Source organism: Furipterus horrens, unplaced genomic scaffold (genome assembly GCF_987537825.1).
Source record: "Furipterus horrens unplaced genomic scaffold, mFurHor1.1.pri manual_scaffold_10, whole genome shotgun sequence".
Classification (NCBI taxonomy): domain Eukaryota; kingdom Metazoa; phylum Chordata; class Mammalia; order Chiroptera; family Furipteridae; genus Furipterus; species Furipterus horrens.
Window position 1 is genome coordinate 83,597,824 of NW_028327180.1, and position 23,918 is coordinate 83,621,741.

The 23,918-nt window shown below is 48.9% G+C and overlaps 1 protein-coding gene across 1 annotated transcript in view; it reads right to left on the reverse strand.

Annotated features, from left to right (window-relative positions):
- FAT2 (FAT atypical cadherin 2) overlaps positions 1-18,072 on the reverse strand; it is a 67,862-nt gene extending 49,790 nt beyond the window's left edge. Inside the window, exon 1 of the mRNA XM_090288446.1 lies at positions 17,993-18,072. The gene's annotated coding sequence lies outside the window, so the exon portion shown is untranslated. The remainder of the gene's footprint in view (positions 1-17,992) is intronic.
- Between the last annotated feature and the right edge of the window lie 5,846 nt (positions 18,073-23,918).

The following is a 23,918-nucleotide window of genomic DNA, read 5'->3' on the forward strand; positions in this document are numbered from 1 at the left end:
GATTGATGAACCCTGTGTTTGAAGAATAACAATAACTGACTAGTTTAAATGCGCTCTCAAGGGCACCTGGCAGATACAACCCAGTCCTGCCCCCTTCCCTGCTTTTCCCCCAAATCTTCAGTGGCTCCCCAGTGATGGTAAAATAGTTGCAATGAGCTTAGCAATCTGTCTCTAAGTACTTGCTACAAGACCCCTGCAGCAGGGATGAGCTCCAGCCAAACCGAACTGTGTTATGTCAGCATGTGTAGGGACTGCAGAAAAGCCAAGTGACCACGGTCATAGGTCTGGCATCAGGGGCTGCCTGGCCATCCACCCTGGTTTCACCATTTATAGTGGGTGACTTTCTGGGCAGGTTGTTGGACCTCTGTGAGCCTCAATCTCCTCTTCTGTAGCATGGGGGTAAGAATACCTCATTGGATTGTTGTGAAAATTAAATGAAATAACAAAGTCAATGATCTAGCAGGGTGCCTGGCACACAGTAAGTTTTAACTTACTATTAACTATTATCAGTGACAGGAACTGAAGTTTCACAGCAACATAGAGACAAAGCAAGAGTTAGACCTGGCACTCCTTGCATCACAGGCCAGGGCTGCTTGCCCTACCCCAGACCTACCGATACCTGTCCCACCACATCAGCTCCTGGGATGGCAGAGCTGACCTGGACCTTAGAGATGATGGGGTTCTGATTCCCGCTCCTCACACCCAGATGGGGAAATAGAGCCCCACAGAGGGGAAGGGTCTTGCCCCAAGTCACATGCTGAGAGTCCCTGGGAATTGCTGAACTAGCCTAATGCTCCGCCCCTCTAACACTTGCTGCTGTCCCGTTCTCTCCCTTGCTGTTTCCCACAAGGCTTATCCCTGAACCCAAGCCCAGGTCAAAATGTGAGGCTCATCAGGGCCAAGGACAGGACAGGACAGGGCAAGAAGGAGGGCAGAGTTGGTTGCCAAACTGGGCCTCCTAGAAGCTGGTGCCTGCCCGCTCATGGGAGTCTTGACTCCAAGGAGCTTGGTGGCTGCCAGCCAGATGTGCCAAGCATTCCTGGATGAAACAGGCAAGACTTGTTTTTCCAGTTGTCTTGCTCTTCAAAGGCAAGGAAGAGTTAAACTTTCAGAGCAAGGGGGACAGGGAAAGGCTTGGATCCTTGTCTTCCCAGAGTTTTGAGGGAACTAAATGCAGGTTCTTTAAGACCTTACAGGTAGCAGCTCAGGATGGGAGGCAGGATGGAGGCAGGAATGGGAAAGGCAGCCTAATGTGGGATCTGAAAGCCTGTGACAGAAAAGAATTGAAATATGCCTCATCCTCTGGCCTCTCTACTACCATTCCTCACCTAAGATCCTGTTGGTGGTGCCCTAAGCCCAGGCACTTCAGGGGAGAGAGGGCAGGAGGGGGGTAGATTCTACACTTGGGGTCCTAAAGCCAATTACAGAAAGAAGCATCGTCTGTTGTCCACCCTTCCTGCTCCCCTACTCTCACTCCATGGTTCCTGACATAGTCCCCTGCAAGCAGGAGGGGACACTGAGGTACTCCACCCCCTCCCCAGGATGGCACTGCTTTTGAGGTTGAAGCCCCAGGGGGAAAATGAGTCCTTACCCTAGTCCCAGGTCCACTCACACCACGCACGGCCCAGCGAGCCTAGAGTGCTCGCGGCCTCCAGCTCTACCTGCCCTGCTTTGCGGAAAGCTTCCTGTTCGCCAGGTCAGCCCCCGTGTCAGGCAGGCCCCGACAAGACGCCCTGCTCAGCAGCTGCACAGACGGCTTGCAGAGTGGGGGAGCCGTGAAGATGAACTGGAGGGAAGCGAGCAGGGGTGGAGTCTCCCTGGAGGGGAATAAGATGCAGAGAATGCACCTTTGGGTGGGGATTTGGTGCCCATGGCTATATTCGAGCTGTGGGACCTGCAGACCTGGTGACTAGTTTGCTGAGGGATGGACCTGTGTCTTGACATTTGTTTCCTGGCTCCAGGTCCAGAAAAGTGAACAGGTTTGCAGGGCCCACACCACCTAGGACCACTCTTTAGAAACACCTTGTGAAAACATAAGTCAATTTGTATCACTTTCCTGCTTAAAATTTTCCAGTAACTTTCCACAGCATTTATTAATTATCATTACTTTTTTAATTTTCACCTGAGGATATGTTCATTGATTTGAGAGCGAGAAGAAGGGAGAGCAAGAGAGAAACATCAATGTGAGACAAACATTGATCTGTTGCTTCCCATATGCACCTCAACCAGGGATCGAACCTGCAACTTTGGGTGTGTGCCCTGACTGGTGGTCGAACCCACAACTTTTTGGTATATGGAATGATAATCCAACCAGTTGAGCCACCCAGCCAGAGTAGCTTCCCATAGCATTTAAATTAAAATCCAAACTCCTTACCATGTCCAGGAAGGCCTCACCTGGGCCCTGCCTGCTTCTCCGCCATTGTTCACCAACTGCAGCCCCATGGCTCCTTTCTCCTCTGCCAACATACCAAACTTAGATCTGCCTCAGGGCCTTTGCCCATGCTGTTTCCCTCTACCTAAGATTCTCACATGGCTGGCTCCTTCTCTCATCTAGTTCTCAGCTCAGATGCCACCTCCTAACCCTTCTTTATCACATCCCTCCATAGCAATTGTCACCACACAGTATGTTCTTGTTTATTTGTTTAATGACTATCTCTTGCACTAAACACTAGGGTCTCAGACGACAGGAGCTTTGTGCATCTTATTCATGAATGAATTCCCAGTGCCCAGCTCAGTGGCTGATACATAAAATACTAGTTGAAAAAAATGGAAATATCTGGACTCAGGGAAAGTAATGACAGAATGAAAGCTGAAAGAAACTTTAGCAATCGTCTCTTATTTTTGAAGCCGGGAAATAGTCCTAAAGAAAGAAAGGGACTTGCCCAAGGTCACATGGTAAGACTTAAAGCCAGGTTCTTTCCTTTTGACCATGCTGCCAGAAAGAGAAGCTGTGGTCCCATGAATCCAAGTGTTTGGGTTCAAGTTCCGTCTCCATTACCTGCTAACTGTATCGTATTGGGTAAGTTTCTCAACATCTCTGAACCTTACTTTTTCCATCTGTAAGATGAGACTATGAGAGCACTGCTGTCTTGGGGTTTTATGATGATTGAATAAAGAAGATCATGCACATTAATGTACTAAGCACAGTGCCTGGCCCATAGAAAAGCACCCAATAAATATTAGTTATAATTAGTTTTAAAAGCCAAGGCAGAATCAAAGCCTAAAGTTGGAGTGAGAGCAGGGTCCCCCGATAAGGACCAGCCTGCACCCTGGCACAGCAGGAAGTCACTGGTCTCTGGTCGAGCCTAAGCTTGCTGGCCCAGCCACAGGCTCTTCTGGGAAGCTGCAAGCAGGCACTCGTTTGGGGCAGGGCCTCACATGCTCGGCTCCCCAGGCCCGGAGAGAGGTCAGCATGTGGGTGAGAAGGAATATGACGTGAGTAAATAAATACATTGGTAGTGGTGAGGCTTGTATGTGCACAGGTGTGAGTAACGGCAGGTGTGGGAGTTCATGAATGGACCCTTTTAGAATACATGTGCCTCAAACTCTGCTTTCTTGTCACGCGCAACCCCATTTCAAAGATGAGGAAGACAGCAGAAGGTGATTCACAACACACAGGTTCTGGCTGTGTGACCTTGGGCAAATGGCTTACCTTCTCTGATCCTCAATTTTCCTACTTCATAATACCATTTTGATAATGAAATTAGTTGATGTACACAAATGCTGAACACAGTGTGCCACCCAGTTTTCCAACAAATACCAAGTACTAGTACTTTCTAGCTGCTGGCTCATACTATTGACTGTTGAATATGTGGGCAATGAAAACTCTCAGATGCATTATCGCTGTTCTTGTGCAGACTGATTTTCTGCAACTAACTACTGTAGGACTTGATTAATTTCACCCTGTCTTTCAGCCTACTGCTCCAGCTTCTCAGAATCTTGATGTTACAATTTGGTGGTTATAACACCCATGTGTTAACCCAAGGCAAGGATACAAGTCTGTGCATAGCTGGGAGGAGCAGCACTCTGAGAACTTTCCTGTTTCCTTGGCTGTGATCTCAAGTGCAATCCTGGAGTGAGTCTTCTCAATATGGAGAGCTCCCCATCACCGGGAGCATCCAAGCAGAGTCTAAGTGGCCACCTGTGAAAGATGTGCTACTCTAAGGGGACATTTTCCCTTGGGGGAGATGAGAAGAGCTCTAAAGCCCCTTCGGACATATGCAGGTATGGGTCCTTGGCCTGTGCAAGCCTGTAGTCTCTATCGGACCCCGAATGAGCTCTTAAAGGCAGTAGTAGGATTTTCTGTGGCTGTGGCTTCAGGTTGCACACTCACCAATGCTTGTTCGATCATCAGTGTAGTAAGCTGACCCAGCTCTTGGGAGACCTAGATCTAAAGTCACTCTTCCCATGTGGCCTTGGTCAAGTCTGTCACCAAAGCCCTGTGGACCTCTTTCCTTATCTGTAATGACATGTGTATGTTGGAGGAAGGAGTTGGGGTGGACCAGTGATTTTGAACCCCTCTATCACTTTCATGGGCAGAATCCCTTTTTTCCTAATGAAATTGTACCTAGAAGCACAATCTATAAAGAGATCAAAGCAGAGCTACACTATTGGAGGTCCCTGCCCCTGGCTTGTCCCTTACCCCCTGGTAAGCACACCCTGGTAAGTACAGGTGAAAAAACTGGGCTAGAAGACCTCTAAGAGCACCACCCACCCCCCCACCCCCGCCGCTGCCACCACTGAGTCTGAGAAGCCAGGTTTCTGCTATTCTAACATTCTGTGTCCTGTTATTAAAAAGTTCTAAGACCTATGGTCAGATATGCTAGGATACTAATGCTCTAGGATCTGTATTTGTAATGGTTTGTCCCTATGCAGTGACTCGGGCATTTTAGTTCTAGAATTCTGTGGCTCTAATTCTGTCCTTTCCATGGGGAACCACATGTAGTTGGAGGAATTCAAAGCCAGAACAAACTTGACACTAAAGAAGCTCCTACCAGGTTTGTTCAACATGTCAGGCTTTGATTCGGAGGGTGAAATTCCTCGCTATCATTCCCCAGAGTACCCAGGCACAGGTGATATTCTTTCTCCCTCATGGCCCAGCAACTCCTCTTTTCCTAGGCATGACCCGGATGTTAACAAATGACCCACATACTACTACTCCTAGGAGACACATCTGCCCTTTTACTCCCACATCTGAGATCAGGGAAACTGAGATTTGCATGGCACACTCAAGGGGACCCAGGAAGGTGGTGGCCGAACTGAAAACACAGCCAGATTTTCTAAACCAGGCTCTAGGGAGAAACAATAAGATATTTTTTAAAGTTTTGAGAGCTTCTCACAAAAGAAAGATTCATTCCTCTGCATTGGAGAATGTCCACCCTCCCCCCAAAATCTAAAGATAAAATGTCCATGGATTCAGGTACCTCAGTGTGTATTTTCTGACCCCACTCTCCTCCCTGCCACTGTATCTGCCTCAGGCATCCGGTGTTAGGGCTACCTTTTGTGGATCTCCAGAAAGAATCCTAAACATATTCTGTTTGTCATAAAAGCTTAAAGGTGGTGGTGGTGGTGGTGAGTGATTAGGAGGGATTGTGCCTTTGACTCAGAATTAAAATCATCACTGAAAGAAGGGTGACATTCCAGGTAGTTACTAGATAGGAAGTTTTTAGCTACAAAAAGAAATTTTCCCCTTAGAAGTGGGGAGCCCTGTTGAAGGTTTTTGAGAAGAAGCAGGACTAGAACAGAACTGCATGTGGGGAAGAGTAATCTGACATGACATCCAAAGGGAGTGTTTCCCACTGAAGACTCTCGCTCTGGTGTGGACGGAGTTTGAACATCAACTCTACTGGTTTAAGCCAGCTGGAATTGACTGTGGATAGGAAGGGTTGATTTACTTTCAAGAAACTTGGATGAACACTGGAGTCATTTGCTGGTTGGTAGGTGGCAGCTACTGCTAGGTTCTCATGTAACAAAACAAGTCAAAGAGCTGGATGTGGGCCGGAGAAGAGCCAGTGGCTTGAGCCCTTGATGGGCCGTGTGACCTTGGGAAGACCACAGAACCTCTTGTGAGCCTCATTTTCCCTGTCTGTAAAGTGCAGATGATAATAGCTACTCCTACCTACTTCCCAGGGCTGCAGGGAAGACAGATCATATGGTAGGTGAAAGCACAGGGAGAAGAGACACAGAATAACACCTTATTAGCCCAATAATGCCTTGGTGAATGGCAGCCACACCAACAATGGACTGAGGCTGTCTTAGGAGAGCTGTCAGTAAAAGCCAGGTGTGCACTAGCCTGGGATTAGAGGGAAAAGAAGCCACTGAAAAGAAAGTCTTCACCTAAGGCATGGGTGAAAGGGAGCTGGGACTGGGGGTCCCCTTCTTTATCAGTACTCTGTTATTACTGATGAAAAAAATGATACTGTCCTATTTCAGTTGGTAATCTATAAGTTTTCAAAAACGTCTTCATGCATTATCTCACTTGGTCTTTGGTAGGATGTACAGTACTGGTTAGAATTAACAGAAAGAAGGTGGACTCTGGAGGCAGACAGACCTGGTTTCAAATCCCAACTCTGTCACTCACCAGCCGTACAACCTTGGGCAGTTATTTAACTTCTCTGGTCCCAGAAAAAGGGAAATGATAATAGCCTCTCTCATGGAGTTGTTGAGAAGGCCGAACAAGTCAATGCATGGCAAATACCCAGGGTTGGAATGCACTCAGTACCAGTCAGTTACGGTACCAACCTCATCCCAGTATGGCACTCATGATCCTTCTCCTTTCGTAACTGAGAGACGGAGGCTCAAATAATTTGCAGGCTCTTCCCAGGTTCACCCACCTATAGTAGGTGGTGGATTTACTTACCATCCCACAATAGGAATCCATATCCCAAGAAGAGATACTCAGGAGGCTGGAGTAACTGAAGCAAATTCTCTAGAACAGCACTCTCTACCAGAACTTTCTACGGTGAAGGAAATGCTCTATAGATGAATGGTTGTCCAGGGCGGGAGCTACTGGCCACGTATGGCTAGCAAGTATTTGAAAGAGCTGGTGCAACTAAAGAAATGAGGTTGTAGTCTTATTTGATTTTAATCCACACAGCCACATGTGACTAGTGGTTACCATAGAGGCCAGCTCAGCTCTGGAGAGCATGGCACAGAGACTGAGGGTCGTGGGACTTGGAGGAGGGTTCACAGCCCACATACCTGGTAGGCACAGTGGCACACCCAGGGCCCACAGGACTTTTAGGGACCCATGAAAATTTCTCTTAAGTTCAGAGGAAAGAAGACAAATATTTCAGTTGAAGGAAACGTTTTTATAAATAATAATATATTCATTGTTATGCCAATGTTATCAGAAAATCTTTCTAATATTTTTTCATAGAGGAAGGGACCTGCAAAGGCTAAAATGCCTAGCACCCTTGAAAGCCATAATGTGACTCTGGAAGATGGACATTTTCAGGAAACAAAGAGCTTGCAGGAGCTTGGCCTTTGGGGAAGAAAAGGGATAAAGTAGGAAGTGATGAGAAGTATTTTGTTATTGGGCCTCCTCTGCCAAAGTCATTCATTAGTTTATTTAATACTTCTTTATTGAGGGCTTACCTTGTGACAGGCATTCTAGAACAGAGAACAAGAAACATGAGGTCCCTGCTCTTGTGGGGATTGTATTCTAGTGGCAGAGGGAGAATAAAAAATATACACTATATCAAGTGTGAAAAGTGATATGAAGAGAAATCATGCTGGCAAGGTTAAAAAGTGATGTGTGGAGAATACGGTTTTGGAAAGGGTGATCAGGGGAGTCCTACATGACAAGGTGACATCTGAATAGGGAAAGGACCACAAAACCATCTTGAGAAAGAGTTCCGGGTAGAAGGAACAGGCAGTGTCAAGGCCCTGAGGCAGGGACGAGGGGGTCATGTGGACAGACTAGAGGGAGCACAGATGGAAGTCAGGGAGGTGGCCCAGGGCCTTTCAGGCCAAAGAAAAGACTTGCAGTGAGGTGGGAGCGCATTGCAGGATTTACACGGTGGTTACATGAGGAACAGAGGAGAGTATTGGACATGAAATCTTAGAATTATTAGAACCAGAACACAGGCTTCCCACCCTGGGTGCTTTGCACTGGCCAAGTGGCTTCCCCTTACCCAGCTCCTCTCCCAGGCTGGGGGCTCCTCAGGAAATCAAAACTGCATGGTCCTTCTACTCATTAGCCAGGGGAGGGAGAAAAGCCAGGCTTCAGGGTCAGGCCTGCCCTCAATCTTGTCTCTGCTTTTATCTAGGGGCCTTGCTTCCTCTATCTTAGTCTCAGTTTCCCCATTTGTGAAGTGGAGCGAGCAATGCTTACCTCACTGGAGGACTTAGTGAGCTTATGCATGGTGCCAAGAACAAAGAAAGTTGTTAATGTTATCACTAGTATTAGTTACTACTGTTACTGTTTTAGTAATTATAGTCATGTTATTAACTATTACAATAGGTGTTCGAAAATATGTGTGGAATGAGGGAGCCCCTTGCAGGATCACCCTTCTGCGCGTACACACACACACACACACACTCATACACACCCCTGTGGGTCTTTGTGACATTCCTTCTCTCCTTGCAACAATTTGTAGTAACTCTCAAGCCACGGCTTATGCAGCATTAAAATAATAATTGCTGTCACACTGTGGGTACAGAGAGGTCACAGATGTGATCTCATTCCAAGTCTGGCAGGTGGTGGGCATGAAGTGGGGAGAAGGGATGGGCAGGGAAAACAGGAGGTAGAGAAATGTCATGCACACCCTACAACGACGTGGGTTTCCTGATCTTTTTTATTCTGCCACTTGGGTGAGCACTCTGGGCCTCGAGGCCATTTAGCATAGTTCCCTCTCTATCCAGGGCAAAACACACTTTCTTCCCAGGCAGCTAGCTGGCTCTCTGGTCACCATGGAGGTGAATCCTGCTCCTCTTAGCTGGCTCTGGTACCAAAGCCTCTACTAGTTCCTTGTGCATGAGACCATCAGCCACCCATGGCCACTCCCAGCCAGGTCTGCCTCTAGCCCAGGCACCTTGGGGCCACATAACATTGAGGTCACCTGCTCAGGCTCTGGAGTAAGGCAGCCTGCTTTGAGTCCTGCTTGGGCTCATTGCTGGGCTTGACCTTGAGCAAATCATAGAACCTGACCGAGCCTCATTCTCTTCATATATAGACCGAGGAAGGCAATCATTGGGCTATAGTGAGGATGAACAGTCGGCACAAGGCCTCGCACGTGAGCCCTCCCTTGGTAACCATTGTGGTGAGGATGGTTCAGGGATTGGAGGCCCTACTCCTTTGGTGCCATGGGGGCCTCAGTAGTATAGCAGAGGGCCAGCAGGGGACCAAGTGAAAGACCCCTAGGTAACCTCCTCTTTTTATGGGGTTTCCACTTGTCCCTCTGGGAATTGAGACTAGTCCCTACTCTCCTATCTTACTGAGTAACCCTGCACTGAGCTATTGTCAAATGGTGCCCTGAAAATGGCAAGGTTTGGGGACTATGAAGTGCTTACAGCGGCACAGGCTCTCGTCACAGCTGACATTTATTGAACATTTACTATGTGCCAGGGCCTGTGGTTAGCCCTTAGCATGCATTATCTCTTTTAAGCTAGCTTACAACAACCCTATAATTATCCTCATTTTGCAGATGGGGATTAATGAGACTCAGAGAGGTTACCCAACCTCCAAGTTTACACAGCTAGTATGTGGCCAAGCCAGGATTAAAACTCAGATCACCTGTGTGTCTAACAGTTCCCTGACCTGCCTCCCTGTGCCCTCAGGGTAGGAAGAGCACTTGGGGGTGGGAGGACTATAGGATCCCTCCCCCACACCAGGATCATATAATCATAGGTCCGGGAACATCAGCAAACACAGATTCTCAGCAAAGGCTTCATCTCTAGTTCTCCCTCTAGATCCCACTCTCTCTGGCCTGGCCTAACCCAGCTGCACGATTTCTCCACCCAAGGCCAATCCCCTCTGAGCAGAACAGTTCAGGGACACAAAGCCAGCAGGCAGGCAGGCAGGCCTGGGCAGGTGGGGAGCGGCTCCTAACAGTGGGGCAAGACAGGCCGTTCCACTGTTTTAGACACCGGGTCTTGCAGGTTTGCCGGCCTGGCCTGATTGAGGGCCAGAGGCACTGGAGGAGTTAGAGATTATTTGGAAGCATCAAGGTGCATACTAATGAGATGCAAACAAGCCTCCAATGGTGGGCTCCAGGCCCAGACCCAGGTTCTACATTTAAGCCCCCTGGGTTCTCTCCACACACATTTAAGCCCCCTGGGCTCTGTGCTCACCGATTCCTCTCACCCGTGGTAACTCTGTGCTCCTCCACCCAGCCACAGGCAGACACAGAACTCAACCAAGCTGTGTTCTCCCCGAAAGGGCTGGCCACTGACCTGAACCAGTGGCTCCCACCACTGGGAATCCCCTAAGGGGGTGGGAGTTAAAAAGCCATATTTCCAGCCCCACCCCAGATCTACTGAATCAAAATCCTTAGGGGTAGGGCTCAGGAAGAGATGTTTAACAAGGTCCTGGGGGTGATTTTGGTGCGACTGGTGTTTGGGATCTGCTGATACTGGGAATCTCTCTCTTCACACTGTTACATTTTATCATGCCTTATTTCAAAGTTGATATTCCATATGTGACCCTCTCCCAGGCCCCAGTGGAGACAGGGTGGGAAGTTAGGAAAAGACCACAATTTTCATGACGTTTTTAGGCTAGAGATGTGTTTCTCAAATGTCATTGTGTTAAAAATCACAGCTTCATCCGCAAGGAGTCTGATTTATGGTTTAGAAGGGCTGCCATGGGTTCAGGGTGCACATTTTTTCCTGTAGGCGATCTACTAACCCCCTCTTAGGGGAACACTGGCGCTCAGGCAAAGGGGACACAAGGTTATCTCTAAAGTCAAATAGAATAGACAGAAGTAGGAAAGCACAAGATCCGATTCTTGCACCTGACTCTCACCTAGAAATCTATGAATTTGCAAATCTCTTTGTTCATCAGCATCTCAAACCCCAGAGGCAACTGTTTATCTTCCTGCAGACAGGTCTCTCTCCCAGATAGAGACTCCACCCCAGGGACCATGTTGTATTTGCAGTGAATAGAACTGAAGCTGAAAATAAAAGGGTTCCATCCACATTCACATACCTCGGGACCCAGCAATCCCACTCCTAGTTATATACACAACAGAAGTGTGGGCATACTACCTTCACTGAAAGATTCACATAAGAATGTTCAGAGAAGCACTATTTATATTAGCCCCACATTGGAAGCAACCCAAATGCCCATCAAGAGCAGAATAGATAAGCAAATTGTGGTACAGTCATACAACGGAATACTATATAGCAAAGAAAACGAAGTATTGCTCTGGGCAACAATGCAGATGAATCCCACACCTATAACATGGGGTGAAAGCAGCCACATACAAAAGAATACGTACTGTGCTATTTCAACAATATACAGTTTAAAAACAGGCAAAAATCTATGGATTAGATTAGAATAAGGTTACCCTTGGTGGGGCAGGGGGTAGAAGTGACTGGAGGGGCAGCACACAAAGGCCTTTGCAGAATGGTGGTAATGTTCTTTTTCTTTATCTGGGAGCTGGTTAGTTTCTGGAAAGTTCATTGAGCTATACACTTAGGATTTGTGCACATTTCTGTATGCATATTATACTTTATTAAAAAGTTCCCCAAGAATTCTAGTAAAGGACTTCAAAGAAGATTTGTAGTAAGAGGGAATACATTTAAATAATAAAAGCCTCTGACTGGCAAATTGCACAGGATTTCATAGCTGTGGGATCTTGGACTCTTCCTGCCCCAGGAACCAGGAAGGAGACAGTTCTCAAAAACCAAAAAGCATGGGAGGCGTGCCAGGGCACACCAGGGCTGTGGAAAACCAAAGCCTCAGCAGTTCCCTCTCCCCACCCCCACCCGGCCCGCCCTCCACAGAATGGCAAGCACAATGGCAAGCCCACTTTCCACTGGGTTCCCAGGTTCAACTGAGTTCCAGATCATTGGGATTTACTTCATGCAACATGTTTCTGCCCCGAGAGCACTTTTCTGGTTCATTTTCTTGTTTGATTTCCTCAACGACCCTATAAGGGGAGCAAAGAGTATTATCATCTCATAGATGGGGAAATTGAGACCCAGAGAGCAGTGGGGTCAAAAGACTTTCCAAGGTCATACTGCTAGCAAGTGGCCCAGTCAGGATTCATATTCCTAACCCAACATGGCCTTGGCAATACCACAGCCAGGCTGTAATACTGTCCCCAGTGATAGCCATGCTGATTGTAGCTCCTGTCGCTTAGTGAGCACCTTTCTTGTGGGTGGACCCAAGGAAGCAGGTACTACTATTTCACCTCCATTTTACAGATGAAAAAACTGGGGGTCAGGAAGTCCAAATGGCTTGTCCAAAGTCAATAGCCAATAAGTTTGGAGCATGGATTGGAATGAACAGTCTGTCTGAACTGAGTCTGAGCTCTGAACCACTAGTCCATTGGCTCTCAAATCCAGCTAGACCTCACCTGGGGTTCCTTTGGAGCTTATGGGAATACAGGTTCCCTGACCCCACCTCAGACCCACATTTTAATTTTGTAAACCTAGGACAGGGCTCTAATGGAAGCTGCCCCTAAAATATTAAAGTGAAAACAGAACAATTTCAAGGTGAAGCTTAATTTAGCAACTTCCATATTAATTCACTGAGCCTCTCTAACAATTAGAGTTCTCCTAATAATGGTACACACCCCACAAGAAGGACTCGAGGACAGCTGGCTGGCTGGGTAATAGCTATACCTGGGGTGGGGCAGCTACTGGCAAGGATGCCAAGAGGGCTCTTGGGGGGCTGGTGATGTGTGCTTTTTGCTCTGGTTGCTGGTTAGCCATTGTTTTCATTCACTTGGTAAAATTTCATCAAGCTGTAACTTAAACAGATGCACTCTGGTTTTGAATATTTACAAAATGAAAAAAAATCAGGTGGATGATTTGTCAGAGACACTGTATAAGGAATCTTTTGCACAGAGTAGAGCATTCTACTAGGGACCAAATAGGGTTATTCTAATTTTTCACTTCCAAGAATTTGAGGTTCTAGGATTTAAATTTTCCAAGATGCTGTGATTCTGAGTCAATTCCTAAGATTTCAGGAGCCCCCGGGTCTATAAAGTAGCTAACGTTCAATGAGCTCTTAATGTGTGATGATTACCATGCTAAGGACTTTACATGAGTTGATGCATAGGGGCCCATGAGGCAGAGCGCGTACTGCACCCCTATGCCCCTCAGGGAAGTGAAACCACGTGCCAAGGTCACAGATGTAGGAAGCAGCCGTCAGGACAGAGCTTGGTGCTCAACCATGGTAATATTAAGCTCTGCCCCTTTCCAAGACCAAACTTCTAAAGGTCTAAAATGATGCATTTTGTGCCATCTCATCTTGCATTTGTGGGGAGGACCCCAGAGGGGAAGGGGATGCTGCAATGATAGACAGCAAGCAGCTCTGACCTGGGACCTATGAGCGCACACAGGCCAACAGGCACACACACGCTGAAGTTGCCCCACCGTTGGCATGTACAGTCCTGCTCTGCTTGCTCTGAGGCCAACTACTTCAGGCACTGGACCTGAACAGCTGAACGGGAACTGGGAACTGGAGAGTTCTCCAGTGTGGGCTCCCTGCCCCCAGCCAGGGGATAGGCAGCTGCCCTGCCACCTCACGGCTGCCTCCTTGCAGGGGCCACGCCAGTCTCGGGAATGGAAATAAGACTCAGCAGGAAGGGGGAGCAGGGAGGGATTTCTCTCTTCTGCAGGCTCCAAACTGGAAAATGTTTAAGGCATTCTTTCAAGAAGAGATGGATTTTAGGAAATAGTTGGTTAATCAATGGGTATTAGTAGAATATCAGGCCCTGCAATTGGCCAAGGTGGAAACAAGACATCTTAACCTCCTACTCTGACCCCCCTCCTTAAATTCATGCTCCACCCCACAGCCACACACACCTAGCCAAGGTATTCTTTGACTTAAACTCTTTCAACACAGTCCTCCAATATTTACAAAATAAAAGCCATGCTCCTGGGATGATTTCCTGAAGTCCTTATGTTTTAAAGATATACATGGAAATATTTCCAGATACAACTATATATCTGAATACACTTCAAAATAATCTGGGGTGGCAAGAATCAGTGGGAGTATGAGGAAACATAATTATGGAAGCTGGATTATGGAGTTTTAAAAATACTACTCTGCTTACATTTGTGTATTTCTATCAGTCCCATTGCTAAAAAATTACATAGAAATTACATTTTTCTTAAAAGCCATACTCCTTGGCCTGCACACTGGGCCTTCAATAATCTGTTTTCTTTGAACCACTGTGCCTTTGCACATGCTACTTTCTCTATCTGAACTGTCTTTTCCTTATTTAAATCTTATTCAACATTCCAAACTGATGATCAGTGACAGCTCCTCCAAAAAGCCTTCACTGATTCTATAACTGGGCTAACTCACTTTTCTGAATCCCCCACTCAAACCTGAGTTTGCCTCTATTTTACTGCTGACCTCAAGGTATTTAAACCATCCACTTACGGGCCTGCCTCAGCCAACTGTGAATCTTTGGGGGCCTGACATGTAGTAAGTGCTCACTCAGTGTCTATTGAACTGTTTGCCAGGAAAACAGAAGCTGTGTGACTAAAAGGAAGTGGCTTAGCTTTTCTGCGTCTCTGTTCGCCTCCACACTGAAAACAACAATAACTACCACAGAAAGAAGACGTAGAGGATAGTGAGAGATGGTCTGCAGGGCAGCCGTGCGGAGTAGAAGAGAAGGCATAAGTGAGACAGTAAAACCTGGTGACAGGTGCATAGAGAGGCTCCGGAAATCAGGTTTTCTTTCCAACATTTAAATCCCATGCTCAGAAATGACACAACGACCCAGGACACCAGCACAAACTAGTGTTTGAATTTAGGCAGATAATTCAAAATATGTGGTTTCCTCTGTAAAATGGCACCAATAATTCTGGAAAGTAGATTTCAGGGAATTCCTGAGGACTCTCCCAGTTGTACACTTACAGATACCCGTTGACTTGCTGTGGTGTGTGCACGTGCATGTGTGCATATGTGTGTGTTGGCGGGTGTTGGGGGAAGGGTCTGATTAATGCCCCCTGTCCTCTGAAGCACAGCTTAAGCTTGTTGTTGATCCCAAATTGCCTCCAGGGCATATGGGGACAATTTACTGGCGACCACCCACATAGGAAACAGGGTCATCTCATTACCTGGACTAGGCAGAGAGAGGCAGAGGAAAGTGAAAAGGTCTGGCCAGTGGTCCTGCCTTGCCCACTCACTCGTGGTGTGACCTCGGTCAAGTTATCAACCTTGGCTGGTGAGGCCCCAGTGTCTCCATCTGCCTGATCCAATTATCTGTAGGGCCCCTTCCATTCCTGACTCCCATCTGTGATTGGGTTGGGCTAATGCCTCGTCCCTCTAAGTGGCAGTTCTCATCTATGACTTAGACATGAAGATTCATTCATTCTCTCAACAGATATGCAATGAGCTTCTTGTATGTGCCAGGCAGTATGTTAGACACAGGAGCCAGAGCAGTGAGCAACACACAGTAGGAGAGACAATACCAAACAAAAAAATACACAAATAACTAAAATGCCAACTGTGATTTGTCTTAGGAAGGAATACTGTGGGTGATCTCTGTTTCAGGGGAACAGATGACATGATTGATGCCTGTGAACATAATAAATAAGGCGCTGTGTGTTAATGCATTACCTCAATTAACCCTCACATCAGTTCTCTGAAAAAAGACTATTACTAGCCCCATTTTTCAAATGAGGAGGCTGAGCTTTAGAGACGCTGTGGCCCAGGTCACACAACAAATACTTTCCAGGATTGGGACCCATGCTTTTCTTTGTACACCAGCATAGGGACCCCCGTTATAAATGATAGCATTAGTACCATTAGCCACAGAAAGAGTGGTAATGAAGTGCTGAGCTAGCTTAGCTTGTGCTGGGGACCCAGGAAGCACAGGAAGCTTACAGAGGCTCTGCCCATCCAATCCTGAAGAAATCCAAAAGGCGGGCCCATCCAGAGAGTTCAGGAAGTCCCTGAGTGTGGCCGCCTCATTGCCCCCAGCTCACACTGGTTTTCTCTATGGCTTGTCACCTGCCTTATGTTCTCTCCCACCTGACACCTCCTGGCCAGCGGCAGAGCTGGTGCCATGGCCTGTCATGCGACAGCTGACAGGAGAATTTCCAGGTGGAGGGGAGTGCAGCTGCACTCAGAGAGGAGTGTGCAGGGGGTGCAGTGTGGTGTCCCACCTCACAGAGGACAGGTGTAAGGCAGCTCAGATATGGAGAGCCTGGCAGCCACTCCCACAGAAAGCACAGGCACAGATGACGTGTAACAGCAGAGAATGTCAGTGTCCCCCTGGGTCTGGTTCCCTGAGTCCTCAAGGAGGACATTAAGAGTCATGGAATCAGTGGGGAGCTCCAGAGAGAACTTCACTCCCTCTCGTTGTTCCCCCATGATGCTCATAGAAGAGGGGGCCCCTCTGTTTCACTTCTGCAGGCTAGCCAATGTCATGGACTCAGCACCTTCCTGCCAAAAGGGTGCCCTTTGCTCCTGGGGAAACGCAAGCTTGCCGCTAACTGACCATAGGACACAGAGCCCTTTGGGTTCCTTGCCTGCACAATGCAACCGTTCCTGCTCTGCCTACCTAACAGGCTTGTCGGAGTGAATCGATTAATTCCAGATCTTAATCATACAACCACCTTTATTTTCTAAGCAGGGAAATCAGCCCAAAGAGGCACATAGTTGTCTTAGGCCACAGAGCCTGTGAGTCACAGAGGCACAAGTAATGAAATCCTCCTTTCACCTTGCCTGCTTTGAAAATTCAAAATGTTCAAATGCATACTCAGCCCAGGCCCCCAGCACAGAAAACGCCCGGGGAATAGCAGCTGTGATGACAGGTATTTGTACTGTCCTGTGTGGAGGGCACTGTTAATCTGCCCGGGCTCAGGTCCCCATCAGTAAAACCAGCTGAAGAGCTAGAAACGCTGGAGTCCTGAGCCTGCTTCTCTATACACACACCCCACCCCACCCCAAGCCCAGGCGGACCAAGTGTGGCTGGGGACAGAGGCAGCCTTTCTGAGAACCTGGGCACAGCCCCGCTGCTCCTCACTTTGGGGCCGATAGCATCCCCCATCCCCTCAGGGGAGGGCTGAACTCTGGCCCAGTGGCTCTGCTCAGCGTTCCACTCCAGCTCTCCTGCTTCCAAAGATATGCATCGGATTCCTGCTTCCCCCAGGACAGGGGAACAGAGCTGCTCCCACTCCCCCACCCCACCCCAGGGTCACCTCTGCTGCCCTGAAGACTCGCAACTTTTCACAGCCCTTGCAGACTGCAAGCACCCCCATTTTACAGCTGGGAAAGCTGAGGTTCTAATCCGGGTGTCACTAAAGAGTCGCAGGAGAGCCCTGGCTGGCCAATTTATCTGACTCTCTCTCTGGCTTCACCTCCTCCTTACCAGGTGGCTCTCTCTGTGATAGGGCCCCTGTGTCCCCCTGGACTCACACAAGCAGCCAGCACCTCTCCATTCTTTGGTCCCAGCACCTCCCCCTAAAACACAGGGAAAATGGCCCTCACATCCCCCTGAAGGCTCATCCCCAGAAAGCCCAAGCAGAGGATTTCATTCTTCCAGGGACAAGAGTCCAACTTTCCATTCGTGCAAATATGACCTTGCTCCTCCATGAGATCAAAGTCCTAGACTGTCGCTTGCTGAGCCCCAATCCCCAGGCCCAAGACTCAGGCTGGCTACATCTCTGGCTTCATTCAGTGGACCCAGGTGATCCAGGGCCCAGGTGTCCCTGTCCTAACCCTCCATGCCTGCCTCAGCCATGCCCTGGTTCCGTCCCCACTTGCCAAGAGCCCCCAGCGCCCGCCTTCTCTGGGACAAGGCACAAGAATGGATTAGCCTTGCACCCCTCCCCCAACTTCCCATGCTCCAGCAGTTCTTACCTGTACCCTTCAGGCAGGGGAGGGTGCCCCCAGCTGGGCTGCTGGGCTGGAGCCCCTTTCACTAGCGCGGGGCTGACAAGCTCAGGAGGGAGGTGCAGAGAGGGAGCAGGAAGGCGCGCTCTCCGAAGAGGCTGCTGAGAAAGTTGGAGTAGGTGTGTCCCAGCCCAGGAGGAGGAGGAGGGAAAAGGAGGTGGGAGAATTGGGGCGGATCATCCCCTCCTGCCAGCTCTCTGTCTCACGAACAGGGAGGGAGGGAGGAAGCCAACTGGTTAGTGGCCCAGAACTCACGGTGGGGAATCGAGTCATGGAAAATGACGGCTGGAAAGTAGCTGAGAAATCAGGCCCATCTCCACCTCCCTTCTCAGCTTCACGGAGGGATAAACTGAGACCCGAGGCAGGTAGTACTTGCCCGAGGACACAGAGAGACTATGAGGGGACTGGGAAAGGACCCAGGTCTCTTAGCTCTTGGGCCAGTGTTGTCTCCACTGTCCTCCCTGGATGCTACTGCCACCCCTCCCCCCAAGGCCTGGCTGCCCTAGCTCTGTAACCTTGGCTGATGACTTAATCGGAGCCTCAGTTTCCTTTTTTGAAAAGATGGAGATAATAATAACTCCTACCTCACGAGGTTGTTACGAGGATTAAACAAGATAAAAGCAGATAGAAAGCATTCAGCAGAGAAAGTCCTCCATAAAAGGTAATTCTAATTGTTATTAGCTGTGACTCCCTCCATAAACAACAAGCTCTCCAAGTTCTGGCTTCCCTGTCTGTCTGAAATGGAGGTAGCAAGAATCCCTACTTCATATGGCTGTGCAGATTCATGAGACAGATAATGCGTGTAAAGTGCGTCTCGCTGGGAAGCAAGACATCTTAGTTTTGGCATATTTTATGGGGGGTCTCTCTGCACTGGCTTCCCAAATATTCCAATGTGCTCCCTGCTTTGAGAACCAGTGTTTTAAGGGAAGGGAAGAAGAATTAGACAGGAATTAGCCCTTCTCTCTCTCTCATTGCCACATATTTTTTGGCTATAGATGCATTTATCTGCTTGTTTCTTGTGCACACACACACACACACACACACACACACACACAGCTGAAGCCCTACACCTTCCCTTTTCCAGGCAGTGGACCAGCACTGGGGACATACAGGGAAATGAAACGGTTCCTGCCCCCACAGAGCTGAAAATGGCTCTGCCAGCATCCTGTCTGATTCCCTTTCTCTCCCCAGGACTTAAAGCCCCTCTGCAGCTTTCCTGGCAAATGAGTCTTTGCTTGCACACCTCTAATTACAGGGAGCTCATTACCTATCCCAGCAGTCAGTTCTGACTGTTAGCAGTTCTACTCGATGTTCATCTGAGTAGCCACCCTCGAATCTGGTTACTAATCAAGAATTCTACATGTCTGTATTATTACTGTTATTGTAAGCAATGTGACACAAGGCAAATGGCTTACATTTGCAATGTCTCTGTTCTGAGCTACTCGGAACAGAACTACTTCCTCTGCCATGTGACAAAAGCTGAGGCCTGGATCTGTGGTTTAGGACTTGGCTTCCTAGAAGTTCAGTTTGGACCCTAGTGAAAGTGGAACCGTTCAAGTTCACAAGGCTCTTCTCTATTTCCCAGTTCTCGAGATATATTCATTCTTCGAGCTGCTGCAGCCACTGTGGGCTGTGCCCTTGGCAATCTGTCACCAGCTTCGCATCTGGGATGACCACAGGTGTCAAGCAGGCTGCTGTGGTGTGTTGCCCAGGATGTCCAGAGGAGGTCCCTGCAAGGAGGACTCTCCCAGGTCTCCCTCCTACAAGCTGCCTCAGCACTGCACGAGAGGCCTAGGGGCTTGCAGCATGAGGGGAGCTACCGTGATTACTCCGGTGGGAAGGCTAACCTGGGCAATTATCCACTTGGCTGATTGCCGCCCAGGTGTCTGGGTCTGGGCTGGTTAGGCATTAACCCGAGGGAGAGTGGCTAGGCGGCCCCACAAGCCCTTTGACTAGTCATGTGCAGAGCGGCAGGCGACCATCTTCCTTCGGGCCCCCACCTGGGTCAAGACTGGCCTCCAGCCTGCCCAGCTCAGGGACTGTCTGCAGCCTGGGTGGATTGGGGGGAGAGGAGAGGAGTATCGCGATGGACTGCAGAATCCCATAATGCTACCAAGGTTCATCCCCTCCTCTCCAGTTCTCCTGCCATTCCTGAGCCAGGCCCTAATCCTTCTTCTCCCTGCTGGTCCCACGACCCAGCTGGGGGATCTTCTGGCCTCTAGTCCCTCATGTACCAGGAAATGGACTCCTCAGTGTCCCCCAATCATGCTTGGAAGCTTCTCATCCCAAACACCTTCTCACAGCTTCCTATGTATCTAAAATTGTACCCATCCATTGTCGTATAGCCCATATGCCACCTCCCTTCTGTGCGCTCCCCCTGACCATGCCCCTGACCTGATCAATTAGCAATAACAATAACAATAATAATAATAGTTAATCTTTATGTCAGGCACTCAACTTGGCACTCTGCATGGATTATCTAATTTCTCTAAACACAACCGCAATGGATTAGGCGCTGTTACTATTCTCTATTTTTCAGATAAAGAAACTGATGCTTATAAAAGCTTTAATTGCTGGCCCAAGGTTGTTGGTCTAAACTAAGCTGAGTTTCAAGCCCCAGTCTGTCTGAACCAAACCACTGTGCTGCACTGCCCTGGGTATCTCCTTCCAACCTGAAGCCCTCTGCTGAGCCTGCCATGAGACCCTCTGCTTTGTGCCCTGCTTCACTTCAAGTCCAGCCCCTCTCTATTTTAAGCTCCTCAGGGATGGATCTCTGTCTAAGCCAGGGGTTCTCAGTCAAGGCTGCACATTAGCACCCCCACGCCTCCAGGAGTCAGGGGTGGGGGACTTCTACAAATTCTGATGCCCAGGCCCCACCCCAGACAAATTAATTACATGGAACTCTCTGGGGGTTGGGCCCTCATCAGGATTACTACACCGGAGCAGATATGTTGTAGACACCAAAAAGAATTACATCTGATTCTGAATCCCCTATTTGGACCTCACTCTCCCTAGCTCAATGAAGCAGGTATTGAATGCTGACCTTTAACATCTAGCTCTGAGGCTCTAAAGTTCTGATATTCTTTGCAAGAATGTTTTGGGCTTCTAAATAAATACCTAGCAAATAGTCACTGTCCACCGCCCCTGTTTGCCTAGGAAAGCTGCACTCTCCTCTGTGGGCTGGCTGAGCGGCTCCTCCCTGCCTCCTCCATGGGGTTTTGGGGAGAGGACAAAGGAGGGTCTGAGCAGTGATGAAAACTCTTAAGCAGGTGGCAAATTTCAGGGTGCCCATAGAGTCTGGAGGCACAGATAGTACTGTTTCCATTTTTAACAGACTGAACCCCTTAGATTCCTTCTGGGGCAGGCTAATGGCTCAGGTTTATTTGGTGAAAATCATAGACACAAATCATCAGAGACAATGCATCACAGATACATGAGCAGGGCTGTTTAAGCAATGTGTTGCTTGGCCCAGGACTGAAAGGGCTCCCAGGATGTGGGAAGGTCCCAGGGGAAGGTGAACAGTCAGTCGGTCACCTTGGTGGAGGGAACTGCTGCCCCACTGCAGCACCCACACCTGTTGCACACCCAGACAAGGTGCCAAATGGGTGTGGTCCACCTTGGAAGCCCAGTCTCCAGAGAAGATTCTGCTCACTGGGAACAGCTGGCTGATGGACTGGTCACACTGAGATGATGTGTTCAATGACCATGACGTGCAAACTGTCATTTCTGCCCCGGGGAGGGTCCCACAGCAGGGTGGGAGTGAAGCTGGGATACAGGTACTGAGCAGAGACCCTAGAGTCTGGACTGTGGACCTGTGGACAGAAAAGGCTCCAGAGGCCTGGCTCTCAAAGGGACATGATGCCTTTAAGGAGGATGAAGTCATCGGGGCTGAGGCCACCTGGCTACTTGAGGGCTGCAGTCCGAAGCAGCTAGGAGAGGGAAGCAGAAGGTGGAAGGCAGGTGGGCTGTGGGGGCGGAGCCTGGGATGTCAGCTCTGTGGCTGACAGACGGGACCCAGCAGGAGTGGGATCGGCCAGACCTGGCGTTGCCTGGGGTGCCTGGGAATGTAATCAAATACTCAGCAGACCCGCTGGCCATGGGCATCTGGATACCATCGGCCCTCCAGCTCCTCCCGACCCCCAGCTGGCAGTTCTGACAGGCTCCTGCCAGGAGAAGTGTCCGGCCTTGTTGGCCCGGCCCGTGAGCATGAGCTCATTCATCTGCCCCCAACCAATCCAGCCTGAAGTTGGGCCTGCCCCAGGCTGGTGCTGAGAGCAAATGGAGCCAGGCAGGCTGCTTCAGTGGCCTTGTTTAGGTCACCCCAACAGGAAACCTGGAAGGCGGACTTGAAGTAGAATCTCTGATGTTATCCCCAACCTTAACTGCCCCAGACTTGGGGCTCTGGTGTGGCCCTGGCCTGGGGAACCAGTACCCCACCCAGGTCCCCTTCTCCATGACCATGAGCTACATTTCCAGCATCATCTCCCATATCTTTCTGTTGCATGGTAACAACAACAATAACAATGTGGTAATAATAACTAATATTTGTTATGATTTAAGTACATCAATTCATTTACTCCTCAAATGGATCATCCTAATGAGTACTATTATTATCATTCTCATTTTGCAGAGGAAGAAACTGAGAATCATAGAGATAGATTTGAGTGACCAACCTGTCCACGGTCCTCCTACCCTTAAGCGGCAGAGTCAGGATTTGGACTAAATTTATCTTGCTCCAGAACCTGCACTCTTCCCCTTCATGCTAATGTGCTCCAACCAGATCACAGTACTGGGATCCATGGGCATGCTGCATGCATGTTGAAAGGGCCTGCACTTGATTCAATGCTCTGCTGTTTCTATCTTGCAAATCTCAATTTTGAATAAGGTTCCCACATTATGAATTTGCACTGGGCCCCATAGATGATGTCACCGGTTCTGCAGAGCAGCTGGGTTACTGCTCCCCAGCCTCAGCCCAGAACCCTCCATTTGCTCATGCAGGATCTCTACCCAGATCACCATCCTGCCTACACCTACCTGGTGTCTCACAAGCTTGCCTGCTCAGTAGCACCTCCTCACCTCCCCCACCACACTTCCTTTTGAACTACTAGGGATTCTGTGCCCTAGTAGAACACAGATCACTCTGTTCTGGGCTCCCAGTGAGGCCAGGGTGGGATATCACTGTGTGGTCCTCACCCTCCTGGCTGCACTTGCCAGGGGTAGGGAGCATGGGGTGAGGGTTTTTCCTGAAGTTAGACATCAGGATTCAAACCCAGCTCTGCCATCTTGCAACTGTGTGGCCTTGGACAAGTTACTTAACCCCTCTGGGAAGCAGTTTTTTCATCTGCCTAGTGGAGGTGGTAACAGTTTTTATCTTGGGGTGGGGGAGCTGTCAGGATTAAATAAGGTAATCAGTAAAACACTAAGCACTATGCCTGAGGCAAAAATGTGGTAATTTCCTGGATCATTTCGGTAATTAATTTATCCATAAATTCTCTATAGCTCATCATATCAATAAAATATGATAGGCGCAGGGGATGGACAGATGCAAAACTACTTTGGAAGTGTCACAGTGTCACCTGTGTAGAGAAATAGGACATGATTTTCCAGATGAAGAAATTGAGGCTTAGTGAGATTTGCTGGCCAGTTCAGACCCCAGAGCCCTCCCTCTCTCCCTTCTTCAATTGGGTCCTGCTGGGTCACTTCAAGGCCAGCAGGGCAGAGGTCCTCAGGGGCAGGAGTCTGCTTTCTGCTGCCTGAATTCTGGGGGCAGTGCTGGCAGCTCATCCAGCCCTGTCTCCCTCGGCAGCCACATTCCAGACATTCTGCCCAGGCTAGAAAGAGGCTGGCCCTGAGGGAGGAAACCCTGGAACCCTGGACTAGACAGGGGCCATGA